Below are 10,560 nucleotides of genomic sequence, written 5' to 3' on the forward strand. Positions count from 1 at the left end.
TCTCTATTACATATCAAAATGATATAAATGTTTAGGCTGCAACATCATTGGATGTTTTTCTACTTATCAGCTAGAGGTTAATAAAAAATTTGATGAAAAAGCACTTGATGTTAATCTTCTATAGCAAACTTTATGGCATGTTCCTTTTGCTCTAAAAGTTCAAATTTTCATTTGGAAACTTATTTTGAAAAAAATACCGAGTGATTATTCTCTGCAGTGAGTGTGGTGGTGTGGTGAACATTGGATGGTTGAGAGCGTCCAGACACGCATCCCGAGGTCCTCTCGGTCATCCAATATTAATTGCACCACCGCACTCACTATAGAGAATGTTTTTGCAAAAGTACCTCACCCTGAGCGTTTACATAACGTTCGAGAGATTTCATATTAATTCCTATCATCCTTTTGTGGGGCTGAAATCACTTTAGATCATATATTTTGGACTTGTTATTATGTGGCCCCTGTTTGGGACAATGCTAGTCTTCCACTGATCCCTCAAACATCTCTTTCGATACAAAGAGTTGTGACAAATATTCTCATGCACTTCTCTAGCATAAGAGGATGGTTTGCTCAAAAGTTTTCTCTCTGATTTGGGGCATTTTATTGGCATTTAATAGAAATTGTTTCAGAAATAAATCTCCATCGACTTCTCATATTGCTAATTCAGCTATTTGGTTATATTAGGAATTCACTACTGTTAATGAAAGGCGGTCTTGCATTGCAAAAGCTATTTATACTTCTTTGGTTTCTCCACCTTCAGGTACCATTAAAATTAATGTGAATGGTTCCAATTTGGGCACTTCAGCACTCTAGCAGAAATTAGTGGGATTTTTAGAGACAATGAAGGTAATGCCATTTAGGTTTTGATGATCAATATATTGGAAGTAATTATGAATTTGTGGCTGAGGCATTGGCTGTGTGACAAAGGGCTTCAAATAGTAAATTCTAAAGGATTCTCTAGTGTGATACTTGAAGGGGATTGTACTCTTATTATGAAATTCTTGAAAGGTAGTATATCTAACATCCCATGGAGCATCAAACACATTTTTAAAGATTGTCGATGTTAGTTTTTGTCTTGTGTATATAGAAGGCAATCAAGTTGTTGATGCTCTTGTTTCGTAATTTAAATCATCAATTTGTTGGTATTTAGGATAGCTTCGACCCATTGACATTAGGCACATTTTATATTCTGATTGTCGGGGCATGTCTTTCCCTCGGATTGTATCCTCCTTTCCTTCTTAATATTTATTGCCCTTTTTCATATTTTATGTTTGGAGCATGGTCTATACCTCTCTCTCTCTCTCTCTCTCTCTCTCTCTCTCCTCTAATGAAATGACATCTTTGCCTACCATTTTGGGAGGAGATAGATAGATTCAAGGCATGCTAGTATAGGCCACACTCTCGAACAGAAAACACTTCTTTTAAAAAAATATGGGCAAAAGAACACTCGCTAGTCACACACTTGTGCGGCTCTTGCATCCAAACATAAGGGGTGTGAAATGAGTCAAATGACACCCCACCCTTGTGAAACACAATAAATCCACCCTCTCTTCATTCCCATTTGCTCCCCCTTAATGGCTTTGCATTAGTACAAATGCAGCCGTGGAGCATCATTTTCGCCAAAATTTTTTTTTTTTTCTTTGGGCAAGAGATTGGAGTCCACATCCTCTGCAATGAGCAGTGAGGTGTGTTGAGCATCGAATGGCTGAGAACATCTGGGCATGTGCCTCAACGGGATCCCAACCACCCGCTCACTGCACCATTGTAGTGGTTGTAGATGATTTTTACACAAGAGATTGTTGCCTAGTCGTGTGCACCTGCACCAACATGGGACTAATGAGAACATGCAAGGCATTAACATGGTTGAAATCCCTAAATTCACTCGAATATCACTACTCTATATTTACTCATACTCTCTTATTCAAAGTTTTTATCACTACCTTATATTTACTCAAGCTCTCTATTTCTTTCTCTTTTATTTATTTATTTATTTATTTTTAATCAATACCCTATACTTATTCTATATTAGCTCAAACTCTATTATGCAAAATTGTTTTCCTGATTTTCTAGAAGGGCATTTACTTGCAGAGGAACTGAACTCAATAGCCCCTAATGACGGTGGTGTTAGCAGCCCAACGCCATCTATAGTCCATAGGTCATGGCCTTAGTAACTCGAGAGCCTCTTTGGCTCCTGGGAAAGCTTCAAATGCAAGCATGGAAGAAAGATATTTGCGGTTGTTGCTTCCCAACTGGGACCGTACACTCGCTGACGTTTAGTGCCTACGATGCACTTACTGGCTTTTCGGGATGTTTTTAGTTTAGAGAAGCATAACCTATTTATTCGAAAGCTGAGCATGTAATGTGTTGTATTTGACACTCATTGATCCCTCAAAGAATCTGTCTTTTACAATTCAATCCAAGCCAATCTGGATTAGTATAAAAATGGTATCGACTTTGATTGATTCCATGATTGTTCCCAAGATTTAGAACCTTGATTACAATAGCAATAGTATCCGTTGATTTAACTTTAAACTTTGAAGAAAATTATTTGATTACCCATTTTTGCAAGGATTATGTGACGGGATAGCATTCTTCTTCTCTTTTACAATATACATCTTCGTTTTAAGTAAGGAAAAAAAAAAAAACTTCCTGGATGATGCGGCAAATTTTGAGCGATAGGATCTACAATGATGTCAGACGTTCTAGAGACCCTGCAAAAAGAAGGTGAGTAGAGCACTGGGTTGGGTTGGTGTTGAAAACCTCCGATGGCTAAGTTAGAAATGCTGCAGCAGGTAATTCACAATAAAGCTTTTCCTGTCTAGAATTGTCCTCCCCCACCTTTTTTTTTTTTTTACCTGGTATTTATAGGTGCCCAAGCGTGGCTGCTTCCCCGTTGGCTCATCCTCAGTTAGAGTCTTCCGCAATAGTGACTCTCAGATTCCTGTGGATATTTTGATTGCTAGGAAGATTCCATGGAATATTCCAACGTGTGAGGCAACGATGAGCATATTCCCCTTTGACATGGGTGCCCAGGGTACTTCATGTACGAGTTGTTCCGAGTTTCAAAGTGTTGGGACTCTCTATGTGCCTGAAACGAGAGACGTGCGCCCCCAAACGTAGGAGACAAGTATTGTCATACTCAGAGTCGTGTTTATCTTGAGGACTAATAAAATTGAGTGCTCAACTTACGGAAGACCTAGGCAAAGGTCTGGCGAAGGCCAGCTCGACCAAAGTGAGGTCGAGGCAAGGGCTCAAAAAAATGTGGCCAAGGCAAGGGCTCGGCAAAAGAGGCGACCGAGGCAAGAGCTCAGCCAAAGTGAGGCTGAGGCAAGGGCTCAAAAAAAGGGGTGACCGAGGCAAGAGCTCGGCCAAAGTGATGCCGTGGCAAGGGCTTGACCGAGGCAAGGGCTCGGCCGAGGCAAGAGCTTGGCGAGGCCACGGCCAAGCCTAAAGCTTGGCCAAAGTAAGCCTGAGTTTAAAACATGGCCTAGGCTAGGGTTCGTGTCGGGTCAAGGGCCACCTTCCGCTAGTTTTGTGGCAGGGTAATCAAATTGGTCAAGATGTTGCCAAGGTAATGACTCAATTTCGGGTTTGCCGAGCCATGATCATATTCTGACTCATCACTGGCAAACACAAAGGGGACGAAATGAAGAGCAGATTAGGTTCACATACTAAAACATTCTTGTACGTCACTAGTCTATGGATTTAGATTATTTTCACTCCATTTAATAGATTCTATATCCACAGACCAGAGATGTACAAGAATGTTCTCGTACGTGAATCCGATATGTTTCTGACAAAATGATGGCCCTCATGAAATGCAATATTGACATCCATGTTGATGTTTCTTTGTGTGCTCTCACTAGCCTATATTCACAAGCAATGACCATGCTAGCTACCAGTTAGAAAATACTTCCCTTTTACTTAAATATATTAAAATAAAGATTAAGTGGTTAATTTGATCATCACTAACCTATTTTTGACTAATCTTCATATTTTTCGTCTTTTTACCCAGTGGCATAGGTAACATCAATTGCTAGTTCAGTTGTTTCGAGCAGTGTTATCAATTTCACGTGATGGGAAAAAAGAAAATCATTCTCTCGTTATGGGGGAGGTGGGGGCTTACCTGAAGCCCTAACCTGCTGATGACCTCCATTCTGTCAAAATGTAGCCTCTTCTCCGCCCCTATGGCATGATCTCCTCTGCCCCAGTGGCGTGTTTTTTTTCTTGTTTTTTTGATTTTCTTGTTCTCCTCCGTGCTATCTTAAGTGTTTACACAGATCTGAAATAGATCTTTCCTGTTCACCGTCTTCCATTTCTATCGTATCACCACCCCAACTCCCATTGTTTATTCATCCCACCTAGATCTTTAGAAACAAAAGTGTTTTTTTTTTTTTGATGAATCGTCATCCGGTCTGTAGACAAAAGATCTGGGTTCTAGATCTCATCTCGTTTCATTTAATTTTTAGGTTAAGATAAACCAGATCTTGTCTCGGTTATCTTTGAACTTGAGTCCTAATCGAGATCTAGTGCTCTCGGTCGATTTTCTAGGGTTTCAGTGGTTCTATTGCTGGTGAAACCACCCGATTCATCTACTCCTGTTCCAGTTCCCACTCATCTGCTTTATGTTTCTCTTTTTTCTTTCCTTTCTTTGGGAATTGGGGAGAGGATGGAGAGCGAGAAGAAATCGTCGCCGGTATTTGATGTTGGTGCTTGGACGATGAAAGTCATCAGCTCCATCGGCATTATCATGGCCAACAAACAGCTCATGTCCCCCATCGATTACAATCACTTCTTCACCATAGAGACGATGGAGGAGTCAGTTCAGTTGTCCAAGTCGATGCTGCAGGTTGGTGCTTTGCTTGATGATTCTCTAATTAGATATGTCCATGTTAGGACTCTTATGTGGGCTTAACTGATATTGATTGACCCATTGGGTCCAAGAGAATAAGGACCACTCTAATTAGGAAACTTCTAGCCCTATTCTATTGTGGGAATGGAATAGGGTTTAGGAATTCTATTATATATAGAATACTGACGGTCCCTGCAGCTATTACTTTCATAATAATATTTGGGAGCACTGCTTTCTCACAGAGTTAGTGTAGAGACAGAGAGAAGATCCCATAGTAAGAGGCTGCAGAAGATCTCAGTAGAAGGACCCATATTGCGTGGTTCTTCATCATAATTCGTGGTACAAGCGTCAACCTTGATTTAGGGACTTTATTCACGCTCAACGGGTATGTGATTGATTTCTTTCCATTATTCATTCTTGTATTCGATACACTATAGGTAATTCAAATGATTCTGGGATTTAGAATCACTAACAATCGGTGTCAGAGCCTACACTATGGTGTTAGAATCAAGAAATTATGTAAAAAAAAAGATTTGGGTTTCAATTTATGAAAATCATTATTTTACTCTCACTTAAAGATCCCGTATGGAAAAACTTTCTTCACGGAAGTTGTAGAGCATGAGAAGATGGTCGCGGCGATATGCTGCACGTCACCGAAAACCTCCGGATGCACCGGCATGTGCTGCCAGAAATTGACTTCCGAAGGAGAGAGAAAAAAAAATTTTCAAAAAAAAAAAACTACGACGAGTCATTGCCGAGTCAACTCGGAAACCCTACCGAGTTGACCCGGGATGCAGTGGGTCAACTCATGACCAACTTGATCAAAGGTTGACTGGGTCGTTGACCCAAACTTTGACCTGGAACTAATTTGCCCGAACCGGTTGGATTGGATTGATTTTGATTCCTTTAAAAAAAATAGTAACTTCAAATGGCTCGTACGGGCAAAAGGTGAAGAATTTTTCACCCTGGTTTTTTGCGTTGAGTCCAGTTTTTCGTGCTCTTCGTTTTGATATATTATGAGCCTAGTTTTGATCAAAGTTTATGATCTATTTTGTATAAGTTACAAGTATGATGTTTAATGATTCTTTATAATCTTCTTATTAATTGAAAGAAATAAAAGAAAATCAACTCATACATCACTTGCATATCAGAATATGAACTTTTTTATTCTTGGTAATGTAGTTCATGCTTTTATTTATGAGTATTTTTTTATTCATGGTTAAATAATCTCACTTTTAGCTGTCAGAATGAATTTGTAGACTATTGCAGTAAGATTGGGTGGAATCCACCAAAGTGGTAAAGTTCAACCTTATTGTAATAGAATACAAATCAAAGGTCTTCTTTGTTTGAAAAGACATAGAATAATGGTTGGTAGCAAGGTTGTTAATGTTCACCCAAATGTGACATTATCAAATAAAAGTTAAAGTTAAAGTTAAAGCAAGTAAAAAAAAAAATGGATTTCTCAACCTAGAAGATGCTGTCCATCGGAAGATGGCAGTACTTTTTGAAAGTTAGAAGAAGTCTCGCAGTAATAGCAGAAATTTGAGTGGACCAGTATGTTTCAGACCCAAAGGTTAGAAATGTAGTTCCGATTGATACTCATGAAGTAATTGATACTTGAGCATGTAATGTTTAATTTTGCTAATTGTTACATGCTTATTCTTTTACATATATGTCTGTATGTTGAATAGAATATTCTTTATTAAAATATTCAACAGGATGTCTTCTAGTTTTGGTGTACTTGATATTCTTAAGCTTACTGAGGATAATTTCAACAAATGGATGGAAGACTTAGAGGTCTACATGATTCTCAAGGACCTAGACCTATGTACTAGGACCACCAAACCAACTGAACCTACTACAACCAGTACCCAAACTGAGAAAGGGGATTATGACAAGTGGGTCACTGCAAATAGGAAGTCCTTGGCTGTTATTAAAAGTGTTTTGCCTGAGTCTATCAAGGATAGTGTTGCTAAAAAGGATACTGCTTCTGAGTATTTGGCTGCTATAAAAGCTAAGTTTGATAGCTCTAAGAAATCACAGGCTCACGATCTCATGAGCCAATTGACTGGGGCTAGATTTGATGGAGTAGGAAGTGCTAGAGAGCATATACTGGAACTGGTTTCCCTAGGAAACAAGATCAGAGGTACATGTATTAACTTTGATGATGACTTCGTGGTCACCATCGCCTTGAATTCTCTACTTGAGAGCTACAAGACTCTTAAGACTACTTATAATACATTGAAGGATAAATGAGGTCTTGATAAATTAATCACTATGGTAACCCAGGAAGAGGGAACAATTAATAGGACCAAAGTTGAAAGTGTCAATCTTACTCAAGGTAAGACTTCATCATTTATGGGACCTAACAAAAGGATCAAGAAGTTCTTTAAGAAAGAAAAATTCGCTCCATTTAAAGGAGGGAAAAACAAGAAGGGAAAGCAAAATTTCAAAGAATCTGGGGTACAAAAAGACATGAGTGGCATAGAGTGTTTTTGGTGCAAGGCCAAAGGACACATGAAGAAGGATTGTTTTAAGAGGAAGACCTACCTTGAGAAAAAGAAGGATGATGGTATGAATCTATCCTTAGTATGTTTTGAATCTTGCTTGATTAATGTACCAATTGATTCATGGTGGTTAGATTCTGCGTCATCTATTCACGTCATTCATTCCTTGCAGGGGTTCCTAAATAAGAGGGTGCCAAGCAAGGATGAAGTGACGGTGTTCGTGGGCAATGGAGCTAGAGTTGAAGTGGAAGCCATAGGAACTATTAGATTATTTTTTCATTCAGACTCATTTATTGATTTGAAGGATATTGTTTATGTTCCCTCTATGAGGAGGAATTTGATTTCAGTTTCTAGACTTTGTTCAGATGGTTATTCTGTTAATTTTAATCAAGTTGGATTTTGTTTATTACATGATTCTATCTCTATTGGTAGTGGTACTCTTGTTGATGGGCTTTATAGATTGAATTGTAATTCTTTATGGGTTCTGAATGTGGGAGTGAAACGGTCTCTGATTGATGAGAAATCCTCTATGTTGTGGCATAGAAGGTTGGGTCATATTTCAATCAAGAGGATGAAAAGATTGGTAAAGGAAGGGATATTAAAAGATATTGATTTTCAGGACATGGAAACATGTATAGATTGCATTAAGGGAAAGATGACAATCTCCAGGAAAAAGGATGCTACTCGCAACACTGAAGTATTAGACCTCATTCACACTGACATCTGTGGGCCTTTTACTGTCCCTACACTCACTGGGCACCGTTATTTCATAACTTTTATTGATGATTGGTCAAGATATGTGTATGTCTTCCTTATCAGTGAAAAATCTAGTGCTCTAGATGTTTTCAAGATTTTTAAAGCTGAAGTTGAACTTTTCCACTCCAAGATGATCAAAGTAGTCAGATCCGACAGGGGTGGAGAATATTATGGGAGAAGTGGTGATTTTGAGCAGTTGCTTGGTCCTTTTGTAAAATTCTTGCAAGAACATGGGATAGCTCCTCAATATTCCATATCTGGAACACCTCAGCAGAATGGAGTAGCTGAAAGAAGAAATCGTACTCTGAAAGACATGGTCCGTTCTATGGTGAGCAATACCACATTACCAGAATCCTTATGGGGAGAGGCACTTAAAACTGCTGTTTACCTTCTCAATAGAGTGCCAAGCAAATCTGTGAATAAGACTCCTTATGAACTCTGGAGTAGCAGAATACCTAGCCTTAGACACTTGCGAGTGTGGGGATGTCAAGCAGAAGCCAAAGTCTTTAACCCTCAAGAAAAAGTTTTTGACTCAAGGACTACAAGATGCTATTTTGTGGGATACCCAGGGAGGTCTAAAGGGTATAGATTCTATTGTCCTGGTCCAGGACACAAAATTGTAGAGACCACTCATGCTAGATTTGTTGAATGCAATGAAGAGTCTAGAACTCCTCGTAATTTCTCTTTTAAAGAAGGGGAGTATGACACTCCTGAGATAGCACTTGTTGAGTTGAGAAATTCACTTATTGATCTCAATCCCATCATGTCTGATGATACAGTCACTCAAACTCCAATTGAATATGATTTGCAAGTTGGGACAGATATTGCTATTGCAGACCCACTTTCACCTCCTGATACCGCTTATATTGGTAGGCTTCCACCTGAACCTATAAGGAGGTCTACTAGAGTGCGCAAGCCTTCTCTGTACTCTGATTATGTTTCTTATTTGAATGAGTGTGAATTTGACATAGGACAAGAAGAAGACCCTGTTACTTTTCTTCAAGCAGTTAATCATAAGCATTCAGACAAATGGGTAGAAGCAATGAAGGAAGAGCTGTTATCCATTAGCAACAATGGAGTATGGGAATTAGTGCAAATTCCAAAAGATTGTAAGGCTATTGCATCTAAGTGGGTTTTCAAAACTAAGACAGATTCTCAAGGTAGAGTAGAACGCTACAAAGCTAGACTCGTGGCAAAGGGTTTTACTCAGCGAGAGGGGATAGATTACAAAGAAACCTTCTCACCTGTCTCATCAAAGGACTCATTCAGAATTATCATGGCCATTGTTGCCCATTTTGACCTAGAGTTACATTAGATGGATGTGAAAACAGCATTTCTGAATGGAGAGCTATCAGAGAAGGTGTACATGAGACAATCTGAAGGTTTTGAGGAAAATGGTAAAGAGGACTTTGTTTGTATGCTAAAAAAGTCTCTTTATGGGTTAAAGCAAGCATCTCAACAATGTTACTTAAAATTTGATCGAGTTGTGATTTCTTTTGATTTTGTAGAGAATCCAATCGATCAATGCATATATCTGAAACTCAGTGGGAGTAGTTTCATCTTTCTTGTGCTCTATGTGGATAACATTCTGTTGGCTAGCAACAACAAAACCTTATTGATGGAGACCAAGGGTTTTCTTTCAGAAAACTTTGAAATGAAGGATATGGGTGAAGCAAGTTATGTACTTGGAATCGAGATTAGTCGTGATAGACTGCGGGGGTTACTTGGGCTATCACAACAGGCATATCTTGATAAAGTTTTAAAGAGGTTTAACATGTCTAAATGTTCTGGTGGTGAAGCACCCATCAGTAAAGGAGACAAGTTGAACAAGCAACAATGTCCAAAGAATGATATTGAGAGGAGCTCAATGAATGACAAGCCTTATGCCTCTGCCGTTGGAAGTTTGATGTATGCACAAGTTTGTACTCGCCCTGACATTGCCTTTGCAATTAGTGTACTTGGCAGGTTTCAATCTGATGCTGGTTTGGCTCATTGGACTGCAACCAAGAAGGTCATGCGCTATTTACAGCGGACAAAGGACTTCAAGCTAGTGTTCAGTAAATCAGAAAAATTTGAAGTTGTGGGGTATTCTGACTCGGACTTCAGTGGGTGTACTGATGATAGAAAGTCTACCTCTGGATACATTTTTGTATTGGGAGGAGGAGCTATTTCTTGGAAGAGTGCCAAACAAACTATTTTAGCTTCATCCACTATGCAAGCTGAGTTTGTGGCACTTTATGAAGCTACCAAGCAGGCAGTGTGGCTGAGGAATTTTATATCTGAACTGAAAGTTGTAGATTCCATCTCTAAGCCTTTGCATTTGTGGTGTGACAATATTTCTGCTGTTTTCTTTGCAAAGAATAACAAGAGATCTAGCAGCTCCAAACACATTGAGATTAAATATCTTATGGTTCGCGAGAAGATCAATGCTGGGGAGATCGTTGTTGA

This window comes from Macadamia integrifolia, chromosome 8, assembly GCF_013358625.1.
Source record: "Macadamia integrifolia cultivar HAES 741 chromosome 8, SCU_Mint_v3, whole genome shotgun sequence".
Taxonomy (NCBI): domain Eukaryota; kingdom Viridiplantae; phylum Streptophyta; class Magnoliopsida; order Proteales; family Proteaceae; genus Macadamia; species Macadamia integrifolia.